The sequence below is a fragment of the Equus quagga genome, chromosome 16 (assembly GCF_021613505.1).
Source record: "Equus quagga isolate Etosha38 chromosome 16, UCLA_HA_Equagga_1.0, whole genome shotgun sequence".
NCBI classification, from domain to species: Eukaryota; Metazoa; Chordata; class Mammalia; order Perissodactyla; family Equidae; genus Equus; species Equus quagga.
In genome coordinates, this window is record NC_060282.1 from 14960807 (window position 1) to 14969371 (window position 8565).

Consider the following 8565-nt stretch of genomic DNA (forward strand, 5'->3'; position numbering starts at 1 on the left):
ATTAACATCTCATGAACATAGAATTCCATGGAACACTCTTTGGGGAACACAAGACTGCGCCATGTTATCTTCCTCTCATCTTATGAATGACAATACTGAGTCAGGAATGAAATTGTTATTTATGAGTGACAATATTGACTGAAAAGGAAGGAATGATTTGTGTTAGGACTCACAGCTAATGACTGATGGACCTGGGGCCAGAGGTCAGAGCTCCTGGATGCTAACGGTTGTGTTAATGAAGCCTTGGCATGAAACAGTCATACATCTTTGCTCCTTCTCCCCGTTCTCCTTCCCTGGGATGTCATTCATGAGTCTCTTCACAGCAAAACCTTACACCTACCAAAGGAAATGTTCTCTAACTGATCCAGCTTATACTGATCACTAATCTCTCTCTCATAAATTTTTAAAGCACCTAGACAAGTGTAAAAAAACACAGAAGGAAAAAACTGCTATTCCTCCATTTTGTGCTGAAGGCTGATATCTCTTATCAAATGTGACACTTCTTCATGTTGAACCCAGGCACGATTCAACATGAATTTCTTACTACAAATTCATGATACTCAAAGCAGCCTCTACAAATCCCATTGCCCTAGCATGCCAGAAAAAACATATTTGCCATCTCAAATTTAGAGTCCATTGTTTTCCATTATGTGTAGACTTTCCTGGCCCCCATTCTGTCCCCATTCTTTGATTTTGTTCATAAAGGTGACCATAGAGACCATGTCTTTTGTTCTTCAGTCTCTCAGGGTACTTAGCACTGGGTGGAAAATGTAGTATACAATTATGGACTCAAATCATAACATTTCAGTACTTTGAGAGACGATAACATTATAGAATCACAAAACTTGAAACCTAGAAAAACACCCTGACAAACTGTGAGCCAAAGAGCTGAAGGTATAGGGAACAGTCATGGGAGCCACACGCTGGAGTTTTGGGCCCCCTGAGCACCAAAGCCTCAAGGAACTTGGGGATAAAATTGCTTCAGGTCTGTCTTTCTTATCAGCAGATGAGTCACCCACCTAAAACGAACCAAGCCCTGCAGCCTTTCAAATTCCTCTGAGACCAATGGGAACCTCTAGGATTTAGCCTGGTATTGGTGGAAATTTTCTTCAACTTGCGGCCACAAAACAAGTAAATCTCTCAGGCATCTTTCCTTCCCCTCAAGGCATGCTTTCTCGTCCTTCTAAGCTTTCAAAATCTGACTGGAGATTGCCAAAGGATATGCACAGCCTCTTATAAAGTACTGAAGATCTAAAGTATAAGACTGGAAGAGATTGTTTTAAAGTCTGTATATGAAGCAAATGGATCCCCTAGGTTCTTCTCCTTGCCAGCTAGCTGACTGGCCTCTCTTTCTCTTTAAAAAATGGAGTTGAGTAAACCTCCCAGAAGTAGAACCAAACACCTCAAGATGGAGAATGGGAGAGAAAATAAAATTTAAAAAAATCAATCCAGGAAGTTCTGACTAAGAATTCCAGGAAGAGTGATCGAAGAAAGTGGAAGGGAAAGAAAACAATGAAATACTATGAAAATTTTTTTCAGAATAGAAAGACACAAATCCTCAGGTTAAAAACCTGAGTGCTCAGCACAAAAATGTTTAAAGTCTCACTCTAAGGCATGTGATAATGAAACTTTTAAAAGCATTGGAAGAGGGAATGAAAAGCCATTTTGCCAAATCCAGTCGCCAATTCTCAATTATCATTTTTCTTAACTTATCAGTTGCATTTGACACAACTGATTACTTCCTCTTCTTAAGATGTGTTTGTCACTTGACTTCCATAACATTGTGTTCCCATATTTTTTGTCCTATCTCTGTCCTTTCCTCCTTTTTCTCTCTTGCTAGATCCTCCTTATATTCCTGAACTTCTCAACCTTCGTGTTGTGATTACTCCCTAGTGACTCCATCCAAGCTCATGGCTTTAAATGTATCAACACACTGATGACCCTAGCATCATATTTCTAGTTCTGACCTCTTCTAGAAAGGCTAGATTCACATATCCAACTGTCTATTGGCATTTCCACTTAGATAATGATGGGCTGCTGAAATTTACCATGTTCAAAATGGAACCTTTGATTCCACATGCCCAAACCTGCTTCTTAGCCATTGTTCTCCATCTTGGTCAACAGCACCACCTTTCATGTTGTTTGACTGCAAAAGAGTCAGCTTTAACACTTCTCATTCACACCCCACATCTAATCCATCAGCACACTTATTTTGTTCAGCCTTCAAAATATACCTTTAATTGGACCAAATCTCATCATCTCCAATGATACCAATTGTAATTTCACTTCTCACCTGAGTTAGTATCTCCTAACTGATGTTTCTGCTGCCACTCTTGCTCTTTTATTCCTCAGACCAGTAACTAACTTTAATTAAGTCTAATCAAGTACTTGTTCAAAACCCTCCAATAGTTTCCGATCAAACTTGGAATAAAATGGGCTCATATTAATAGATACATTGGGGGTTGAATGAAATATTACATGGCTCTTTCTTCAACCTCAAGCCACAAGATCCAGGTAATAGGCAGCAGAAGGATAAATCTCTCACAGGCTTTCCCTTCCCTGCACGTGTCTCTTCCTTTTGGGAGGTTGCCAATTAGTAGGTGGTACCCTTCCAGACAGCTGACTCAGTCATTCAAAGCTGATAATATGACCCCTATTCTGTTTATGCATAACACTGACTTTCTTAAAATGTTGTCAAGTCATACAGGGAACTGATCAAAATGGTGCCTTAAAAGTCTCAGGAAGTCAGGCCATGTATAGAAAGCACTAGACCAACGGTATTCAATGTAATCAAACTCATACTCTCATTCCAGAGCAAATATTTTGCAATGCCTCTTTGATATCTGAAATAAATTTCACAGATGCTATAACATATTATAAAAGTATTAGAAATGGGAAAAAGGAAATTGACTTAAAATAAAATAGTATGTATCTTCCCAAAGAAATACCCTAGAAGGCATCATGAAGTAATGAGATACTCACTCATAAATTTTAACTCACCAAGAATACAACTCTACACAGGCAGACTGATAGAGGAAAGTTATATTGGCAAGTACTGTTTTCTAAAATAGTGAACAACTCTTGCTAAATCCTGAACTAAATTAATAGTAATAATATGTCTGTAGCAATTAAGGTGTGTGTGGAACTGTTCTAAACACTTCATACATATTAGTTTACTTAGCCTCAGGACACCCAAATGACATGATTACTACTATGATTATCATTTTACATAGGAAAAAATCGAGGCCCAGAGAAGTTAAGTCATTTGCTTAAGGTAATACAGTTGTCAAGAAGCAGAGCTGAGGTCCAAACCCTCACAGTCTGATTCTAGAGTCTGTGCTCTTAACTAATATACTGCCTTTCTTGATTTACACTGAAATTGCATTTCTGGGAAATTCTGTGTATGTTAAAATGACACATTAAAATATAATGTATAAGTAACATGTATGTAAATGTAAAACTGAAATAGGCTGTAGGGTTAAGTAATTATAAATGGGTTTTCAACTAATCTTGTAAGGAATTCCAAACTCAAGTGGGACACAGGACAATTCTTGATTATAACTGTGCATCACAGCATCTCTAGCATCTCTGACCTCCACTCACTAAATGCCAGTTGAGCCATCCATTCATTAGGACAACCAAAAATGTCATCACAAAACCAAAACATCTCCTGTAAGTGCTACCACATAAGATTAGAGTCACAAGATGTGAATTTTTATCCATGCATTTTGCCTAACTCGGTGTCTGACCTTGGACAAGTCAGCATCTGTCTCCAGGCCTCACTTTCCTAGTCTTCTAATTGAAGGCACTGGCCTAGATCAAGGGTAGACAAGTTAAGCACCAATGGGAAAGGCAAGTCACATAAATTAAAGGGTGAGTCAGGTGTAAAGAAAACATCACATACCTTGGTTCAACTCTTAGGGTCCCATTTTTGATAGATGCATGGGTAGAGAAAAGTAATTATTGTCTTAAAAATATCAGCAATGGGCAAAGGCAATATAACGGCATAATATTGAGGCCAATGCTGGGGACACGGGGAGGAGTGAGACCACATAAGGAAAGAGGCTTACCTCTCCTACAGGGAGCAGTGGCTACAGAACTTCACCTAATTGTTACCAGGTGGAATTATCAGTCCAGGTTGCCGTTATCTTTCACTTTTTCAATACAACTCCCAAACTCAGAGTTTTTAAATGTGAAACCTATAAATGACTAAATGTTGGCTCCTATCTTTTAAAAATATCATTAAAGTCAAGCAAAACACATATATAAGAAGATTTCACCCATAGGTCTCCAGTTTGCTCCCACCATGTTTCCTTCCATCTCTGAAGGTCATTCTAACTCAAACCCTATTATGTTACCTTTTTTGGGGAGTGTTAAAGAGGAAATTCCTGGAATTATAAAAAACACAGTTGTTAGAGGGATAAGAGGCTTATCCAGAAGACTGGGATCTGCTGCCTTTCATTTCAAACATGAAAGTCAGAAAGTCAGCTCTAAGATTGTTTAAAAGCTAAACTGGTTATCTGTTTAAATAAGCCAGCACACCCAGGCAGAGTTACAAAATGGACAGGATTTTCTTGCGAGTTTATTTATTTATTTATTTTAAGAGAAGAACAGGATGCAAGACCTAAATTTCCTTTAAATATAGCACCACCCCTGACATTGTTTATACTTTCCCCTTTGCAATGCTTCCAGGCACACTTTAAAGGAAAGCGATAAGAAGAAAGGAAAAGGGAAGTCACTCACACTGCACAGAAGGAACATTAAGTGTCTGCCCTGGAGGGTGTGGACCAGGCTCTTCAGCTGCCCTTGTTTTATTTATTTATTTTTTTCTTTTTTTTTTTTCCCTAAGAAAGAGTCAGTAAACTTAACTCTGCATCTGGAGGGTGCTTCCTTGGAAGTGGAGGAGCACCATAAATCTTTTCTATCAAGGATCATTGTGGCAATGGGGCGAAGAGGCAAGTGATGTGTACCTTAGGTCTGCAGCTTACAGGCGGCTGGGTTATCAGCAAGGGAAGGAAGCTGGAGTGACAGGATACAGGCAGGTTAGAAAATAGTTTGTGGAATGCTAAGGAACAATACCCAGCTCCCCTGGAAGGCCAGTCCTCTTTGGACTTTTCCAAGTTCAGACAAGGGGTCTGTTCAGGCAGGGGCTATGGGAGGGAAGTCAGTCTATTTTCAGAACAGATCTTTTTGTGCCCAACCTCTCACTTCCAGCTTAGAAGGCAGCACAGGGTAAGGAGCACATATGTTGGAGTTAGACAAACGTGGGTTCAAATCCTGGATCCTTGAGTTATCAGCTTTGCAATTTGGGGAAAGTTTATTTCTTACATATTATTTCTCTCATATGTGAAATGATGTGAAAACTATTTGCCAAATGTGGTTTTGTAAGATTAAATATCATACTGAATATAAAGTGGAAAGTATATTGCCTGACAGTAAGTGCTCAATAAATTTAGATTTCTTTCTTTTTTCTCTTTCTGAGTACAAAAAGAATGGATCTATCTTAGATATGGCTGTCTGAATAGTAAGTTTTTTGAGAGGTACTAGGCAATATACTTAATAACAATATCTTTAACCTCAGGTTTCCATCAATAAAGATTCAATACTTTGTCAAATTTAATATCAGAAAAGCTTAGGAAAAAGGTCACTAAATAGCATCTACTGTAAAGGTTATATCTGGCCCCAGTTCCCGCTTGCCCCAATATCCTCCCAACTGAACAGCAATGATGGGGTAAGTGTTCATATTATCCCCATTTTCCAGATGAGAAAACTGAGGTTCAGAGAGCTTAAATAATCTGTCCCAGGTCACCCAGCTATTAAGTGGCTAATGTAGGCTTAGAAACCACATCCGTTTGAATCTAGAGTTTACAACATAACTGTCATGCAGACCAAGGAGAAGTAGGATCACTCTTTACTCTAGCAAAAAGGGTCTGAAAATACTCAGCTAATGCCTTTACCTGGTGGCATATGGAGAAACCGTTTGGCCACCTGTGAGGGCATCGTGTGGCAGCTTCCTCAATGATTCCCTAGGTCAAAATGTACATCCAGTGGCTTAAATCTTCTCTCTGAATCCCCAGGGGCTGATCGCCTTCCCAGTTCCTCTCAGAATGGAACCTTCAAGCCTGGCTTGTAGGCTGGGAAAATGGTGTTCTTAGCCCCACTTTCCCATAAGCCTTCTCAGTCTGAAAGCTCCCTTCCGTGTAAATCTCTGTTCAACTCTGGGGAATAATGCCTATGTTTTTTTCACGATCCAGCCTAAATGTGAGCTCTCCCATGGAACTTCTCTGGCAGACTTCCTTCCTTGGCACGATTCATTATCATAGAGGACAGAAGAACTCTGGAACCAACCCAGCCTGGATTCGAATCCTGACACTGCCCATTGCTGGCTGTGTGATGCTGGGTAAGATGCCCGAGTTCCGTATGCCTCCATAGCTTTACCTGTAAAATGCTGTAATCAAGCTCAGAAGGGTGATGTGAAAATAAAACAAAATCATATCTTTGAAGATTTTAACACAGTGACTGACAAATATACAGGAAGTGTTATCTAGATTTTCTGGCTTTGCCACCTTCTTGCTGTGTGACCTCAAGCAAATTACTTGTCCATTTTGTGCTTCAGTTGCCATATCTGAAAATGAACAAAATAATATCTACCTCACAAAATACTATGGTAAATGTTAAAGACATAATACATAAAAAGTACTTAGCATAAAACCTGGTAGACAAAACTAGATTTCCTTTTATCTTCCGTTCTTCCTAGAAAGACTTTAGTGCATATTAAACTGTAGAGTTTCTAAGTCTGAAAAACCTGCTCACTTTTCTTCACATTCAGGAGCTATCAGGAAAACAACACACTTATACCCCACATTTACAATGTAGGACTGTTCTCTAAACCCAGTTTTCATTGGTTTCTAGAGTGAGAACTTGGAAAATCCTTAGAGTTGAAATCTCCTTTGTATTTATAAGCAATTGACCCAATAAATCAATGGGTCAGCACCATTTCTTGAAAGTCAGTGTGAGTTATTGCAGTGACTTCCTTCTGACAAATGGCTCTTCACAGAGTGATACAAAATATTTGCTCTGTTTGTCAGCTTGTTAATCTGAGTCTCATTTGCATTCAAACTCATTCCTGAGTGTGTAAAACCTGAAGCAAATTCTAAATATGATTTAGGTTAAGTAATTTGGGGTGCTGGTTGGGGGTGTGTGGGCCCTGGCCTTGAAGCTGATATACTAGTTTATAGTAATATGGCCTCCTGTGGATCAACCACATGAAGTGTTTGTGTTTCTAATATACATGTGAGAGAGTAATTAGAAGAAGGGAGAAAAACAGGTATGAAACTGAATTTCAATTCAACAAACATTATCTAATGTGTATTATATTGAGAGTTTTAAACTAGATGTTCTAGTACCTGATAACTATTTTAAAGCAGTGAACTTTTTTCACAGTAACACATACTTTATACTGTATTTTGTAACACCTACTGTGGGAAGAAAAATCAAGAAGAAACATGGATAAGTAGATGAAGTTAAATTAAGTCTGTATTTAATTATTTAGTCATTTTTATTTATACTATATAAATATCTTTATATCATAATATAAACCTCAATAAATTTAAAAGAGTATCATACAAAGGATGCTCTCAAATTGCAGTGGATTAAAATTAAAAAATTAATAATCAAAAGATCTCAAAAAATTCCTATCTATGTAGGAACTGAAAAACAAAATTCTAAGTAAATATGAGTCAGTGAAAAAAAATCAAAAGGGAAACTAGAAAGTGTTTTGAACTGAATAAAACATATATATGCAAATATGAAATGTTTAGGAATATATATGACAAAAAATGTACAATACCTAGACACTGAAAACTAGAAATAGTTCTGGAGAAATTAAAGAAGAACTAAACAAATGGTAAGATATATCAAGTTCGTGGATTGGAAGATACTCTATTGTTAAGATGTCAATTCACCCAAAATTAATCTATATATCCAACCCAACCTCAATAAAAATCTTGGCAGATTTTTTTTGTAGAATTGACATCAGATTATTAAAAATATGTGAAGTTCAAATGACTTAGAAGGGCAAAAATAACTCAAAAAGAACAGAGTTGGAAGATTTATACCATCCAAATTCAAGAGTTATTATCAGAGCTACAGTAAACAAGACAGTGTGGTATTGGTGTGAAGATCAACAAAAAGACTGATAGAAAAGAATACAGAGTCCAGAAATAGATGCACACATATAGAAACAATTGATCTTTGGCAAAAGCAAAAGAAAACTGAGTGGAGGAAGAATAATCTTTTCAGCAAATAATGTTGGCATGATTGGATGTCCATATGGATACAAGGAACTTCAATCCATAATTTACACTATATACAAAAAATAACTCAAAATGGATCATAATGCTAAATGGAGAACATAAAATTATTTTTGAAAGTTCAAGGAAAATAGGGAAAATTCTTGACATTGGATTAGGTGAAGATTTCTGAGATAGGACATGAAAATTACAATCCAAGAAAGAAATATAATTATCAAATTGTCTGCATCAAAATCAAGAACTTCTGTTCTTT